Source organism: Ornithodoros turicata, unplaced genomic scaffold (assembly GCF_037126465.1).
Source record: "Ornithodoros turicata isolate Travis unplaced genomic scaffold, ASM3712646v1 ctg00001124.1, whole genome shotgun sequence".
NCBI lineage: Eukaryota > Metazoa > Arthropoda > Arachnida > Ixodida > Argasidae > Ornithodoros > Ornithodoros turicata.
Genome location: NW_026999470.1, coordinates 151,658 through 161,214, shown reverse-complemented (window position 1 = coordinate 161,214; position 9,557 = coordinate 151,658).

The window sequence follows — 9,557 nt, the reverse complement described above, 5'->3', positions numbered from 1 at the left end:
GCCCCTCATGAGTCGCTGAACCTTCTTCTCCTCGGTTGCTTTGGGGTGAGCTCGCCGGAAGAGCAGCAACACATCTTCGACGAAGCCTGTAACGCTTTCGTTTGGCAGCTGGATCCGTCTCTGGAGCAGATGTTCAGCGCGTTCAGCTCGTTGTTGAAAAGCGAACGCCTCGCGGAGTTTACTTTTGAAGACGTTCCAGGACGTAAGCGAAGTCTCCCGGTTCTCGAACCATGTCTTCGCGGTGCCTTCCAGGGAGAAATAGACGTTTACGAGCTTCTGGTCGTCACTCCAGTTGTTGAACTTGGCGATCCGCTCATAGTGGTCGACCCAATCGTCCACGTCGTCGTAATACTCACCGCTGAATGTCTTCGGCGACCGTGCAGGGGCTATGGGCGTGGCAACAGGTTGCGCCACTTGGGTACTGGTCTCCGCAGTCATCTTCTTCTTGCATCTAGGGGTTCTAATGGACCGAATTCTGCAGGCAGACCAAGCTGTCTTCTGCTTTGTCGCAGTTGGCCTTCCAGGCGGTTGGACAAGGAATGCCCCGCACCTCCACCAGAAATGTCACCAAGCGAAATGGGTCGGCGAGTCGTCGAATAAACAGCGAACGGTTTATTAGACTACTTGGTAGAGCAAAACACAAGAGTGATAGCTCTCTGAACACAACTGAGTCCAAAGAATGAATGCTCCAGCTTGGAGCGCACAAGCATTTAAGCGTCGCGCCGAAAAGTCTAGAAACAGCACATGCGTTTGCCAGAGAGCAGGCGATGTGTCTGGAAGCTTCTTGCTTCTTCTTCAGCATGCGCCGGGATGCGATGTACCGTTTCGTGGCTGCCCTGGAAGTTTCGCGATGATGATTCGTGGCAATATGACGAAAGTCCTGTTTTAGCTTACCTTGACTACGCTAGTGCTCCCTTTACCACACTTTGGCATACCTACCCTACCTACACTGAAGGAATATGCATCCAGTTTTCAAGACATCAAGAAATACAACTATATATCACTCGGGATAATGGCCGGCTAAAAGCGTGTTATATGACGAAAGTCCTGTTTTAGCCTACCTTGACTACGCTAGTGCTCCCTTTACTACACTTTGGCATACCTACCCTACCTACACTGAAGGAATACGCCTCCCGTTTTCAAGACATCAAGAAATACAACTATATATCACTCGTGTTAATGGCCGGCTAGGACCGTGTTATGTGACGAAAGTCCTGTTTTAGCCTACCTTGACTACGCTAGTGCTCCCTTTACCACACTTTGGTATACCTACCCTACCTACACTGAAGGAATACGCATCCAGTTTTCAAGACATCAAGAAATACAACTATATATCACTCGGGATAATGGCCGGCTAAAAGCGTGTTATATGACGAAAGTCCTGTTTTAGCCTACCTTGACTACGCTAGTGCTCCCTTTACTACACTTTGGCATACCTACCCTACCTACACTGAAGGAATACGCCTCCCGTTTTCAAGACATCAAGAAATACAACTATATATCACTCGGGATAATGGCCGGCTAGGACCGTGTTATGTGACGAAAGTCCTGTTTTAGCCTACCTTGACTACGCTAGTGCTCCCTTTACCACACTTTGGCATACCTACCCTACCTACACTGAAGGAATACGCCTCCCGTTTTCAAGACATCAAGAAATACAACTATATATCACTCGGGATAATGGCCGGCTAAGACCGTGTTATATGACGAAAGTCCTGTTTTAGCCTACCTTGACTACGCTAGTGCTCCCTTTACTACACTTTGGCATACCTACCTTACCTACACTGAAGGAATACGCATCCAGTTTTCAAGACATCAAGAAATACAACTATATATCACTCGGGATAATGGCCGGCTAAGAGCGTGTTATATGACGGAAGTCCTGTTTTAGCCTACCTTGACTACGCTAGTGCTCCCTTTACTACACTTTGGCATACCTACCCTACCTACACTGAAGGAATACGCATCCAGTTTTCAAGACATCAAGAAATACAACTATATATCACTCGGGATAATGGCCGGCTAAAAGCGTGTTATATGACGAAAGTCCTGTTTTAGCCTGGAAGGAAGGGAGTTGCCTCAGGACAGAAGCCGCCGATATTTCGAACAGAGACTGTTCTTCTTCTGGCCCAGAAGAAGAACAGTCTCTGTTCGAAATATCGGCCGCTTCTGTCCTGAGGCAACTCCCTTCCTACATTCTACCGGTTCGCTGGATTTCTACCCATCTACTGTTTTAGCCTGGGCTTTCAGAGGTGTCTTACGACACCGTGACTGCTTTCAGAGGTGTCTTAGGACACCCTAACGGGAGCCATCACGTGACCTTCTGACGCCATCCGTTCAAACGTTGCCTGCCTGCATACTGCTGATGAGGCCCAAGAAGACCGAAACAGCTGTCCAGTACCGGCATTGCGACGTTTGACTTACAAACATATGCTATACGTGCAGCCAAAGACCTCCTGCTAATTTTTTCCCTCATACACTTGACTGGCTTTGCACTGGGCTTTCAGAGGTGTCTTAGGACACCCTGACGGGAGGCATTACGTGTCACGTGACCTTCTGACGCCATCCGCTCAAACGTTGCCTGCCTGCGTACTGCTGATGAGGCCTAAGAAGGCCGAAACAGTGGCATGGCGACGTTTTACTTACAAACATATGGTATACGTGGAGCCGAAGAGATCCTACTAAATTTTTTCCCTTATACACTTGACTGGCTTTGCACTGGGCTTTCAGAGGTGTCTTACGACACCGTGACTGCAGCCATCACGTGACCTTCTGACGCCAACCGCTCAAACGTTGCCTGCCTGCGTACTGCTGATGAGGCCCAAGAAGGCCGAAACCGCTGTCCAGTATTGGCACGGAGACGTTTGACTTAGAAACATATGGTATACGTGGAGCCAAAGAGCTCCTACTACGGTAATTTTTTTCCCTTATACACTTGACTGGCTTTGCACTGGGCTTTCAGAGGTGTCTTAGGACACCCTGACGGGAGGTATCACGTGACCTTCTGACTCCATCCGCTCAAACGTTGCCTGCCTGCGTACTGCTGATGAGGCCCAAAAAGGCCGAAGCAGCTGTCCAGTACTGGCATGCCGACTTTGACTTACAAACATATGCTATACGTACAGCCAAAGAGCTCCTGCTTATTTTTTTACCTTATACACTTGACTAGCTTTGCACTGGGCTTTCAGAGGTGTCTTAGGACACCCTGACGGGAGGTATCACGTGACCTTCTGACTCCATCCGCTCAAACGTTGCCCGCCTGCGTACTGCTGATGAGGCCCAAGAAGGCAGTAACAGCTGTCCAGGACTGGCATTGTGACGTTTGACTTGCAAACATACGCTATACGTGCAGCCAAAGAGCTCCTGCAAATTTTTTCCCCTTATACACTTGACTGGCTTTGCACTGGGCTTTCAGAGGTGTCTTAGGACACCCTGACGGGAGGCATTACGTGCCACGTGACCTTCTGACGCCATCCGCTCAAACGTTGCCTGCCTGCGTACTGCTGATGAGGCCTCAGAAGGCTGAAACAGTGGCATGACGACGTTTGACTTACAAACATATGCTATACGTGCAGCCAAAGAGCTCTTGCTGATTTTTTTTCACTTATACACTTGAATGGCTTTGTCCGGGCTTTCAGAGGTGTTTTGGACTCCCTGACGGCAGGCATCACGTGACCTTCTGACGCCATCCGCTCAAACGTTGCCTGCCTGCGTACTGCTGATGAGGCCTAACAAGGCCAAAACAGCTGTCCAGTACTGGCAAGGCGACGTTTGACTTACAAACATATGTTATACGTGGAGTCGAAGAGCTCTTACTAATTTTTTCCCCTTATACACTTGACTGGCTTTGCACTGGGCTTTCAGATGTGTCTTAGGACACCCTGACGAGAGGCATCAAGTGACCTTCTGACGCCACCCGCTCAAGTGTTGCCTGCCTGCGTACTGCTGATGAGGCCTAAGAAGGCCGAAACAGCTGTCCAGTACTGGCATGGCGACGTTTGACTTACAAACATATGCTATACGTGCAGCCAAAGAGCACTTGCTATTTTTTTCACTTATACACTTGACTGGTTTTGCACTGGGCTTTCAGAGGTGTCTTAGGACACCCTGAAGGGAGGCATAACGTGACCTTCTGACGCCATCCGCTCAAATGTTGCCTGCCTGCGTACTGCTGATGAGGCCCAAGAAGGCCGAAACAGCTGTCCAGTACTGGCATAGCGACGTTTGACTTACAAACATGCTATACGTGCAGCCAAAGAGCTCCTGCTAATTTTTTCCCTTATACACTCGACTGGGTTTGCATTGGGCTTTCAGAGGTGTCTTAGGACACCCTGACGGGAGGCATCACGTGACCCTCTGACGCCATCCGCTCAAACGTTGCCTCCCTGCGTACTGCTGATGATGCCCAAGAAGGCCAAAACAGCTGTCCAGTACTGGCATGGCGACGTTTGACTTACAAACATATGCTATACGTACAGCCAAAGAGCTCCTGCTAATTTTTTCCCCTTATACACTTGACTGGCTTTGCACTGGGCTTTCAGAGGCGTCTTAGGACACCTTGACGGGAGGCATCACGTGACCTTCTGACGCTATCCGCTCAAACATTGCCTGCCTGCGTATTGCTGATGAGGCCCAAGAAGGCCGAAACAGCTGTCCAGTACTGGTGGCATGGCGACGTTTGACTTAGAAACATATGCTATACGTGCAGCCAAAGAGCACTTGCTATTTTTTTCACTTATGCACTTGACTGGTTTTGCACTGGGCTTTCAGATGTGTCTTAGGACACCCTGAAGGGAGGCATAACGTGACCTTCTGACGCCACCCGCTCAAATGTTGCCTGCCTGCGTACTGCTGATGAGGCCCAAGAAGGCCGAAACAGCTGTCCAGTACTGGCATAGCGACGTTTGACTTACAAACATGCTATACGTGCAGCCAAAGAGCTCCTGCTAATTTTTTCCCTTATACACTTGACTGGCTTTGCATTGGGCTTTCAGAGGTGTCTTAGGACACCCTGACGGGAGGCATCACGTGACCCTCTGACGCCATCCGCTCAAACGTTGCCTCCCTGCGTACTGCTGATGATGCCCAAGAAGGCCAAAACAGCTGTCCAGTACTGGCATGGCGACGTTTGACTTACAAACATATGGTATACGTACAGCCAAAGAGCTCCTGCTAATTTTTTCCCCTTATACACTTGACTGGCCTTGCACTGGGCATTCAGAGGTGTCTTAGGACACCCTGACGGCAGCCATCACTTGACCTTCTGATGCCATCCGCTCAAACGTAGCCTGCCTGCTTACTGCTGATGAGGCCCAAGAAGGCCGAAACAGCTGTCCAGTACTGACATGGCGACGTTTACTTACAGACATATGCTATACGTGCAGCCAAAGAGCTCGTGCTAATTTTTCCCCTTATACACTTGACTGGCTTTGCACTGGGCTTTCAGAGGTGTCTTAGGACACCCTGACTGCAGGCATCACATGACCTTCTGACGCCATCCGCTCAAACTTTGCCTGCCTGCGTACTGCTGATGAGGCCCAAGAAAGCCGGAACAGCTGTCCAGTACTGGCATGGCGACGTTTGACTTACAAACATAATGCCACGTATCAGCTTTGGGGCGACCACACCCAACAACAGCAGCGGGCAGCGAGGCGTCGAACGACGGGCTGGGTTCCGCTACACGTCGCGCTACATGGCAGGCGATCCTTCTGGAAGCATCTGCTCCTTCGCTCGCATCAATCTCAAGGACGGACCGACGACCTTGGAGAGGCTTCTCTATTTCCTCCTCTCCACCGACGCGCGCTTTCTACAATGTTCGCCGTTGTGCATAAAAGCTTGTGAGCTCCCAGTCGGAGCATTATTCTTTTCCTTAGTTCAGTTTAAGAACTACCGCTCTTGTATTAATCAGCTAAGCCGCTTAATAAAGCGTTCGCCGATTATTCGCAGTCTCGCTCGTCTGTTTTCATCTGTGACAACATGCTATACGTGCAGCCAAAGAGCTCCTGCTAATTTTTTTCCCTTATACACTTGACTGGCTTTGCACTGGGCTTTCAAAGGTGTCTTAGGACACCCTGACGGGAGGCATCACGTGACCTTCTGACGCCATCCGCTCAAACGTTGCCTGCCTGCGTACTGCTGATGAGGCCCAAGAAGGCCGAAACAGCGTCTACTGGTTTAGCGTCCTCTTACGTGAGATTTTACCGACGATGTACAGTACAAGCTATGTCGTAGCAGAAAATCCTCGTCGCCTATGTGTGATATTAGTACTGCTGTTCCGAAGACTGGCTGAACTGTTAGGTCCAGTTGAGATCCGCCAGAGGTCTCGTATTCGTGTTAGCGAAGCTTTTGCTTGGTCGGAGGGAGACGCGCGAAGACGTTCGGAACGCGTGGGTTTCCGATTTTCTCGTTTGACCCATGGATGGCTCCTCGAGGGACCACGAGACCTCGGCTGGAAAATCGCATGGGGGATTTTGCCTTCACGCGATCGATTTCATGTTTGGGGCCTACCAGGACCTATCATGTGTGTATTGTTGACTCTATGAGATGAGCCACAGAAGACTGTGTACTCATCTTCCTAAACTTTCCCTAACCATTTAGCCCGCTTGCGTAACATGTGTGACCACCCTGAGACAACTCGCCATATTTTTGGACCATGCCGTGTGGCGTGGCTTGATTGTGGTGTCATTCATGTAAGTAATGGTATAGTCACACTTGTAAAGCCAGCTATGTGATTCATAGCGTCCAGCATTAACAAGGCTGTGTAGCCAGATGGTGTCACTCGGTTGTGTATAATGTAATCTTGTTGCATTTGAAATAAACTTTCTTTAAACAGCTGCCCAGTACTGGCATGGCGACGTTTGACTTACAAACATATGCTATACGTGCAGCCAAAGAGCTCCTGCTATTTTTTTCTCCTCTTGTAGGGTGCCTTTTACGACTTTACTTTTGCTATGCGCGAAATTTCTAACTACCGCGCTGGTAAAATTCTCTTAGATACGTTTTCTAGTATTTTTGTTACGCACTTTGAGCACAGTCATTCCAAAACTTACAGTGACCTGTGTCTGATTGACATGAACCAGAAAAAAAGATATGTAGTTGTCGCAGGTAGGTTGCACTAACTGTTCCTAGAAAGACTAGAGACTAATGTGTGTGCGTGTGGCAATTTTTATTCGATTTCTACACTGAAGTCATGAGTGAAACGAAATGAGGTTGGGAACAATTCCTACGCCGTGGTGAAAAATGTGTTCCTTCGCATCGTGGACCGTCTTATGAACTCGTCTACAATGGCATCAAGGTTGAATTTGCGGGTGAGCTCTTCGTGGCCGTGCAGAAGCCTCACATGGTTCAATCGGGCTTGGGACATTGTTGATCTGAAATATTTTTCGATGCGACGGCGGCTGGAGAACAATCTTTCTGACGTGCAAGACATCAGTGGGATTGTCAGTGCTATTTTAAAGAGTTCTGTCATTTCTGGTAAAAGGTCTTTTATATGGCTGCCGTCATCGCCAGAGAAGAGTTCTACATCTTGAAATGTTTCCAAGGGCACAACGCAACGCTGCTTAGCAATATCGATCGCCAAGTCCCGGTGTAACTCAAGACGCCCTGCATCAAAATACGCACAGTAAAAATTAGAGATGTATGTGCTGTCGCTTCCCCCTGCGACGAAGCTCTCAATGTGTACCATGTATGCTGCCACATAGCTTGTGGGTATCTATCAACTACCGATGATTGCACGGTGTCGACTACCTGGTAGTAGCGCTGTCGATACATGTCTTCCGCTGACTGGAACGCGTGAACGTCCGATCCCTCATCATATCGCCGTGGCACATTTATTTGCTTTGAAACCGGAACGCATGGATATTCAATGTCGAACTTCTTCGCCTCCGTCTGCGTTTCATTACAGAAGCGCGAGAAGCCGTGCCTAAATTCAGTCATACTACATTTGACATTTTCCTCCATTTGTTCTGCTTGGACAAATCTCAATCCCGGTTTCTGTAAAGCTGAGCTAACTGTCTGTAGTCGGTCTCGAGAACACGAGGGTCAGGATCCTGAGCACACACAAAAAAGAAAAAACAACAGAAAAAAAGAGAAAAGAACGTATCGAATAATACCTTCGCGAACCCACTTGCTTTTGCCCCGGCCTCGTTTCGTTCCTCTGATGCAATCTCATCAAGAAATGCCATCAATCGGCTGTAATTCTGAACAACGAATCACAGGGAGGAAGCATTGAGCGTCCAGCGTGTTGGGCAAAATTTTTCGGAGGCTTGAGTTTCCGTCTTCTTGTTCACGCTCTTGGAACGCATGGAGGCGCTTTGGAGAGGACACGACGAAGTTTATCAAGTTTGTTATGACGCCGAAGAAATCACGACACATGTCCAATCGCTGGCTCATGTCCTGAAGATCTAAGTACGTGCATCGCAAGCACGTATATCACTCGAGGCTCTTCTTGTCGTACGAGAGCTTGAAGTCCACTGTGTTGCACTTTCATGTTTGCCGCACCGTCGTAGCAATGTCCACGACACTTGTCGATAGGAAGATTGAATCAGCGTGGGATATCTTTCAAGATGGCGAAGAGGGGTTTTGCTCTGGTGTCTGCTGTACTAAAAAACCACAGAGCAACTCCTTCACTTTTAAATTCGCTTGCACTGTTCGGAGAGATTATTGACACTTGCTTCCTGACAGATATGTCTGTCGTCTGATCCATGGTCACGGCATAATGCCTGCTTCACGGATTTCATCTGTCAGGGAACGAAGTTCAACCCTACAGGGCACGGTGATCACGATGTACCTCAAAGCAGCACCGAAACAATGTCTCACGGTTATACGCATGGGAATGCAACGGGCGCAAGCAAGCCGCTCGCCTCGCTGCTCCGATTTGTGCGGCCCTGCACCAACAGTGCAGTGCACAGTTGGCGTTCGGCCGTCGGCAGATGCGCTTTGCTCCCGGGTAAGTCCGGACACGTGTCGCGTGGTACGTAGTCGTGTTCTCACATGCACACAGTACAACCCAACGCACCGCTAAAGCGCGAACCCCATAAGGGCCAGTTCTCACTTGGCGACGCCGGACGCGGCGTCGCGAGCGGGCGGCGGAAGTAGAGGCGCATTTCCGCCACCCCGTCAGCGCGCACAATTTTCATGTTCCCACCACAGTGGCATTCCGTCGTCCAAAGCAGACGGAAAATCAGGAGGCGTGGCCTTTCTGTGTCACCTAATTGGTCGCCAGCTGTCATTCTCGGCAGCTCTTGCCGACGTCGTGAAAGAAGGTCGGCATGGCAGTTTCTTTGGCTCGACGTCTCTCCTCTCCTGACTCCGCAAAATGCGCGTCTATTTCCGCCGCCACGTCAGCGCGCACGATTTTCAGGTTCCCACCACAGTGGCATTCCGTCGTCCAAAGCAGACGAAAAATCAGAAGGCGTGGCCTTTCCATGTCACCTTATTGGTCGCCAGTACATCGTTCTCGGCAGTTCTCGCCGACGTACAGGACGCTCATTCCCCCAGGGCGTCAGTCGTGACGTTGCCCACATACGTGAGACCGACAACGGCAAGCCCTTTCACCA